This window comes from Sturnira hondurensis, unplaced genomic scaffold (genome assembly GCF_014824575.4).
Source record: "Sturnira hondurensis isolate 20B ecotype Veracruz unplaced genomic scaffold, ASM1482457v3 Scaffold0004814, whole genome shotgun sequence".
Taxonomy (NCBI): domain Eukaryota; kingdom Metazoa; phylum Chordata; class Mammalia; order Chiroptera; family Phyllostomidae; genus Sturnira; species Sturnira hondurensis.
The window spans coordinates 1-7,707 of record NW_028077445.1 but is presented as its reverse complement, the minus strand read 5'-3'; the positions used below and the strand labels follow the sequence as shown (position 1 = coordinate 7,707).

The window sequence follows — 7,707 nt, the reverse complement described above, 5'->3', positions numbered from 1 at the left end:
TAATTATTTTTCTTGAGTGGTTTTTTTTTTTTAGTTTTTGAACTAAATTCATCCAAACTCCTACTTCGCTCTGTGTTTTCTTTTCTTTTTTAAGGTTTTATTGATTTTTAGAGAGAGGGGAAAGGAGGGAGGGAGAGAAACATCGATGTGTGAGAGGTACATCCACTGGTTGCCTCTTGCACACTTGACCCGCAACCGGGCGTGTGCCCTCAGTGGGGATAGAGCCAACAGCATTATGGTGTGTGCACAGGACGATGCACCAACCAACTGAGACATCCAGCCAGGGTTGTTTCCTGTTTCTTAACCTTGGTCATGGCCACCTTGGTCTCTGTCCCATCATCCAGGGCCCCTGGGGTAGGACAAGGAAGGGATATTTGAAATAGTAGGAAGAAAGAGAAAAGACATGTTTTCGAATGACCAATTTCCAAAGTTATTTATTACATCTAATGACATGATTACATCTAATGCTACAGGGAAGTTTGGGCTGATTGATGGTTTAGGAAGGTCCACGGGTGTGATTTCACAGGACGGCTGCGGGAGCCAGGGCGGGGCGTGGGTTCGGGGAGGCCACCTCTTCCCGCACCGGCTCGCGCTGCCAGCTCACTGATGCACTCTCTCTGCGCTTTCCTGTCTTCCACACGGCTTCACAAGTCCTCGAGGTTGCGGTTGATCTTGCTTACATCAGACTGGAGCTCGGAGTCTAGAAAATGTTGTATAAAAAGAAGAATTCATAGAAAGAGTCAGGACACTGGAAATCCTCATGACAACAGACTTCCGCCAAGATAGAGGCATAGGTGGAAACACTGTGCCTTCTCCAACAACCAAGTTTGGATACAACAAAAGTTTTGGAGAACTAACACACACCCAGAGGCCAGAAAACCGAATTATACGGAAGTCCGACAGCTACGAACCGTTCAAGGAGGACAGTAAGAGGTGGAGCCAGCAGCGGAGCTGGGTCCGGCAGGACAGACCTAGGAGCGCAGGCAGCCCGGACCTAGTCGGGGTGCAGGGCAGACTGACCAAGGTCGCACATTCGCGCGCAGTGAGACGGACCACGCAGGCCCCAAGGGGCGAACCCAGTGGTGGAGGGCTGACGGCAGTGGCACACTCGCGTGCCGTGGAGCAGGGCGCGTGGCCCTGGTGACGGTGGTGGCTGCGGTGCTGGTGGGGGTCGCGGCGGTGGCGGGTGCCGGAGGGAAGCCATTGTCCCTCTTCGACCCCGCCCCCACATACAGCGTCACAACCCAGCGACTGAGTTGCCCTGCCCTGGTGAAAACCTAGGGCTCTGTTCCTGCTACTTAACAGGCGCGAACAGTCCAAAGGATGACTCAAGAAGAACTCAAAGTACCAGAGCCAATAACTCTAAGCGACCAACAGATTGCCAGGCTCTCAGAAGCACAGTTCAAGACACTGTTTATCAGGATGCTCACAGAATTGGTAGACTACAGTCACAAATTGGAGGAACATATGAAGGCTAAACTAATTGAAATGAAGGGAGATGTCCAGGAAACCAATAGTGATGGAAAGGAAACTGGGACTCAAATCAATGGAATGGACCAGAAGGAAGAACCAAACATCCAACCAGAAAGGAATGAAGAAATGAGAAATCAAAAAACTGAGGAGAGGCTTAGGAACCTCCAGGACATCTTTAAACGTTCCAACATCCGGATTATAGGGGTACCAGAAGGGGAAAGGAAACAGCCACGAGTGGAAAACGTATTTGAACAAATAATAAAGGAGAACTTCCCCAGTCTGGCAAAGGAAATAGACTTCCAGGAAATCCAAGAAGCTCAGAGAGTCCCAAAGAAGTTGGACCCAAGAAGGAACACACCAAGGCACATCATCATTACATTAGCCAAGACTAAAATGAAGGAGAGAATCCTAGAAGCAGCAAGGGATAAGGGGACAGTCACCTACAAAGGAGTACCCATCAGACTGTCAGCGGATTTCTCAAAAGGGACCTTACAGGCAAGAAGGGGCTGGAAAGAAATATTCCAAGTCATGAAATCCAAAGACCTACANACACGGCTTCACAAGTCCTCGAGGTTGCGGTTGTTCTTGCTTACGTCAGACTGGAGCTTGGAGTCTAGAAAATGTTGTATAAAAAGAAGAATTCATAGAAAGAGTCAGGACACCGGAGGTCCTCATGACAACAGAGCGTGGGCAGCCAGACATCCACCCCACACGTGAGTTCAAGGGAAGTGTGTTCGACTCCTCAGAATGCCCACATGCCCATCCAATTGGCTTTCAAGCGTCTTCCTTGTGTCTGAACGGAGGCTTGCACACTGCCAGGATCTCGGGGTGACAATGTGGCAGGTGGTTCTCCCCCTGCACCTTAGTTTCCAAGGTGATGCTCAGTAGCCCTTCTGTACCTTAGACTACATGGGTGTTTCCCAATAAATAAATGGCAAGAGGTCTGTATTTGACCCTTGTCTTGATTTTGCAATTCACCTGGGTTCCTCAGGTCATTCCTCACTGACAGGCTAAGAGACAGGGAACAGGGAGGCATCACGTGACTCACCCATCAGGCTCAGCTGGAGCCTGGAAGCCTGGGCCTGAGGACAGGCAGGTGGAGGGGGTGGTGCCCAGTTCCCTCTTCTGTTATCAGTGAGGGGTCACTGGGATCCCTCAGCTGGGGGGCGGGGAGGAGCCCTCCTACTGTCTACTGGGAGTGACAGTAACAGTCCTACACAGTGAGACTCGGAAGGCCCTCAGTGCACCGGCAGGCAGCCAGCAGCACAGAGCACTGTGGTCTAAGAGGTATCAGGATCGGGACACCCGGGCGCCTTCGGGAGGGGAGTTGGAGGGATGCCCCCCCCCCCCGCCATAGCCACACGGAAGCAGCCCATGCAATGTGGCACCCGGGAAACCATGCAGCCTGTGCCTGTTGCAAGGACAGTGCACGGTTTCATTTGGGAAACCGGGGGAGTGTGGGCAGATTAGGACAAGGGGACGGGTGGAGTCTGGGCTCCCCTTTGGCTGGTTGCTCCTAATAGCGTATATAGTGCAATATGGGGAAATGTCTAAATTGAAGTTATTGGAGTGATGTTAGTTAATACAACTGTACAAGTTTCAGAGGTACAATTCCGTAATCTAACATCTGTATATTGTGCTGTGCGTTCATCACCCCAAGTCAAGTCCCCTTCTATGGCCCCTTATCCCCCCTCCACCCTCTTCCCCCCCCCACCCCCTTTCCCTCTGGTAATCACCAATATGGGGAAATTAGAATTACAGCCAGTATTGCTTTCCTTCGCCTTCCACTGCAGGAGCAAAGGGATGCGAAGGGAAAACGGTCAGTGAACCCTGGCAGGACACAGGGAGAAAAGGGCACTGGGCCTGTGTTCCTGGGGGGGTAATGCTGAAGTTTAAAACTCTGGAAAGAGAGGCATCGCGGGGAGAAACAGGGATTGGAGACCAATTCCATCCTGTTAGAGGACGTAAAGGCACATGGAACGGGAAATGGAAATAGATTGCGAAGACACAGGAGCAGACCCCCCAAAAGATGGGAGAATTTCAGAGTATTTATGGTCTTACAACCACAGGAGTGAGGTGAGGCAAGAACACAGCTGGAGCCTCACCCAGCGGGTCGTGGATTCCAGAGGACATTGGACGGCCTACTCCTGCAGCCAGAGCCCTGGTGCCGGGGCTCAACCCCCAAGAAAATGTGGTTGACCCACCTTGAGGGAAGGGGTAGGAGGAGTTGGGAGGAGCTTGGGCTGGGCACCCAGATGAAGGTGTGTGGGAAATCGTTTGAGTGGGATTGAGTGACGTTAATGTGAGCCTGCACCCTGGGGGCGTGTCTGGGTATTGGGACCTCCTGCTTCTCCCACTGGCTTTGGCCAGACCCCAGTGGGCAGTCAATCACATGGTCAGTCACCCACCCTATTGCCTCCTCCGTTCTCCTCACCAGCATCACTGCCTGGACCCGGGAAATGAGTCATCCCCTTTGCCAAGCCCTGGACAGATTGGTGTGAGGAGTCTCCTGCTGCTGGGATGACCCTCCTCCCCTTTCTGTTGCCAGAAGGGACAGGGCCACCAGAGAGGACAGAAAACAGGAGTCAACCAATTGCAAAAAGTGAACAAGGTGATCTTACCAGGATCAGACTAATAAATGAAGTTAGCTTCCACCACTCTGCCATTCAGGGGCTGGGTCTTGCGGTGATTGTCCTTTATGACCTTGTTCTGGTTGTCCAGTAAGGAGTTTTGGAGCGTCACAATCTGTTGGCAACATGAAGTGAGTTATGGAGAGGAAGAGACACTGGCAGATTTAAAGGGTCTCGTTAGAAACGGCTCATGTAAATCGGATAAAGTAGCTGGGAGATCTCAAGACCAGAGGAAGTTCTTGGGTGACAAATGTCAGGTATGGGATAACATCCACTTATTCTTCCAAAAATCTCCTTCATCTTTTTTTTATGAGTACTTGGTCAATAGTAGAAAGGAGAGAAAGTTGTAAATAGAGACATACCATGTAGCAAGCTCAATGTTTATTTCTCTAAAAGTATCTGCATTTTGTCAATGTCTGTTGAAAGGCATTTTTGCTGCATGTATCATTCTAGATCCGCGACTCATTTCTCTCGGGGCTTCAGAAACACGACCCCCGCTCTCTGACATTCCCCGTCGCTGTGTTGCATCAGCTCACAGATTGTCATGAAGAGACCTCAGTTCTGTCTCGCTGATTTTTAAACGGTGTATTTGATATTTTTTTGAGGTTTCACTGCGGCATGTTTAATGTGTTTGTTTTTTTAATTTACATCGACTCATTAGGCTTAGTGAATATAAGACTAGGTGACTTTCAACCATTCAGAAAATTCGTCAGCCAATGTTTCTCAAATTACACCTTTTGTCCATGTTACCTCTCTTCGCCTAGGACGTCAACAAAATATTTGTTACATCTCTCCACTATATTCTGTCCTTTTACTTCTATTTTATATTTTCAGCTCTTTTGCTCTTTGTGGTCATTTTCACTAGTTTTCTCCGGTCTGTCTTCCAGTTTACTAATTCTTTCTCAGACTGTGTCTAAGATGCTATGGAAGACATTCATTGTGTTAAGTGCCTGAGCAGGTGGTGTCTGGGGCACCCCCAGCCTGGTGGGCAGCCTTTTCGTCCCATGGGTGCCCTTGGGGATGGATCTCCCCACCTTCTGCTGGGGCAGGGAAGTGAGAAGTTTAAGAAAAAGAAATCTTTTTCTTCTGAGGCAGAATATCACCCAGAAGGAAATGTCAGCTTTGCTTTGCAAGCTCAGCATGTGGGTCCTTTTTAACTCAACAAGCGCTTTGTGCCTGAGCTGGGCTGGAGGACACACACGCCTGGCACCGCCCTTCTCCTGGGAAGGCTCGGGAGTTCCAGCGTGGCGCAGACCGAAATGCGAGCTGTCCTTCCTGCGCGAAGCCACTTAGAAGGTCAGGTTCTCAATACAGGGGGGAGTGCTGAATGAGCCTGGGTAGGTGTAGTAGTGGTCGAGGTTTTGAGGCAGCATGTTCCGAATGTCAAGGCCACTCACAACTGAACTTTGTCCTATGAGAGGGGGCAAGCGATAAAAAAGTGTTAGAGACTGCAGCTGCCCCCCGGGAAGCCAGCTCAGCTCACCTCCACGTTCAAGTCTCCTGACTTAAGCAGAAGAACATAGAACAACACGGTTACTGGAGAGTGTTTCCCCAGTTTTCTGCTTCCTGAGGAAAGACCCCTCCAGCATCACAGTGAGAGCCAGAGAAAGAGCAGCGCTGGGGTGGGATGGGGCCAGAAGGAGAGCCCTGTGCAATGGGTCTGTGTGTCAAGGTCAGTTAAGAGAAGAGAAGGAAAGTGGCCAGGAGACTTGACTGCCAGGGGGACCTGCAAGGCTCTGCAGAGTGGGGGGCCCGGGGGAGGGTGGGTGAGAACGAGAACAGCCTGCCAGACAGCTGTGGGAGGGGGGCTGACAATGGTTCAGGAGCCAGTCCAGGGGCTGGCGGGGTCGGGAGATCCTTCTGTCTGCCTGTGTTGTGAGGCGGGAGGCACTGGAGCTGAATCGTGTGCTGAGCGGAGTGAACGCTGAAGGGTAAGGAGTCAGTGAAGCGGGAGACAAGGGACAGGCCCGGAGAGCGGGCCCTGAGAGCGAGGGTCGCGTTCACACAGAGGCGGTGGCAGGACAGATGGGGACCTCTCCCCCGTGACAGAGGTGGGGAGCAGGAGTGGGGCAGGGGCAGGCAGGCTGGGAAGATGAGTCTCCGCGCAAGGAAGGGGGAAGGCAGGCATTAGCTTCAAGGAGAAGCTGAGGCCAGAGCAGCAGGGGGTATCGGGGCGGAGCGTGGGGGGGGGGGCTCTTTAGGAGAGAAGAGAAAAGGTGGGATGATAATTTTGGAGAGGGGAAAGCAGACGCCCAGAGTGGCGCTGTATCTTAAGGTTTTCAGGCAGCATTAGTGCCTGTTCATATTTCTAGTTATGAATAAAAGTAGTAGCCGTTAGGTGTCTGCTTCTGTCTGGCCTCGTGCAGCCCCCTGGCTCAGTCTCGGAGCTGGTCTGGGGCTTTGGCAGGCGACTGGCAGAGGCGTGGAGGGTGGAGGGGCTCGGGCGCTGGCCTGGGCTCATCAGACTGAGGGCCTGTGGAATCTCAGCTCCGAGAAGGGAGGTGAGAGGCTCAAGGCATCACTGGTCAGGAGGATGTGCTGGCCCGAGGACTGGGGGTCAGGAGAACTGGGGGAGGGACCAGAACAGAAGTCCTGTGGCCGAGATGGGAGGCTCCAAACCAAGGCCTCAACCCAGACGTGCTTATTGCTCAAGGTCAAGGGCTGACCCTGGGAGTAGGCCATGCCTCTGGCAAGAACTGGCCTTCCAGAGGCCGAGGGAAGGAAGACCAGCCCCTACCCCGTGATTCTTCTCAGCTTGAAGCTCAGGAGGACGTCCCTCTAGGGACCTGGGTCATCATACCACTGGGGGCCAGGGGTGAGAGTCCCTTAAGATACCTCTGGCTGTCTGGAAGGTCCAGTTGTGGGAACCTACAGGCAGAGTTTGTGAATAGGCTTCTCAGAGGTGTTGGAGGCCTGAGCCCACAGCAGAAATTGCTGGAAAAAGAGGCTGTGCCCTGGGAGGCGTGCCCACTCCTGGCAGGGCTTATCTGCCAGCCTCCTCAGCAGCGCCACCCTTCCCTGCCCCCCGTCCCCACCTTACACTCCTTCCTCTTCCCCCCCACAGCTGCTTTCCTCACTTGGATGCTTGACGTTCTTCAGGTGCGAAAGCAAGTCGCTGAAATAAGGGTTTTCGATATCCTCATTGACCTGCAGGAGAAACACAGAGCAGACCCTAAGTGGGGGCGAGGCTGCCCACGCATCCCTGCCTGCCCATCTCTCGGAGGCCTGGCTGGCTGGCTGGCTGCCTGGGCACAGCCGCGAGGGCTGGCAGGAGGCAGCCCAGTTGTCTCCGAGGTCAATCTGGCTGTTCTTTGCCACCGAGTGCCCGGACTTACCAGTCTGTTCCAGGGAGACAAGCCCTGAGGGTATCCTCTGTCAACTTGTTGCTGACAGAGGATACCCTCAAAGAGGGGCCAAAAGTCACTGTAAAATGTCCCCGGGGACCCTGTCAGGACTGACCGCCCCTGTCCCACCCACTGCCAGGTCTCTCTTCGTTTCCTGTTTGAGCATTGATGTCCTGAAAGTCAGAAAAGTTGCTTTTTGTGAAAAAGGTCTCTTTTCAAGGGTCCTCTTGAGTCAGCTGAGTTGACCCAGTTCTCCTCCC

General features: G+C 52.6%; 1 pseudogene; it reads right to left on the bottom strand.

Annotated features, from left to right (window-relative positions):
* Positions 1-406: 406 nt before the first annotated feature.
* Positions 407-7,475, bottom strand: LOC118987019 (carbonic anhydrase 6-like; annotated as a pseudogene).
* Between the last annotated feature and the right edge of the window lie 232 nt (positions 7,476-7,707).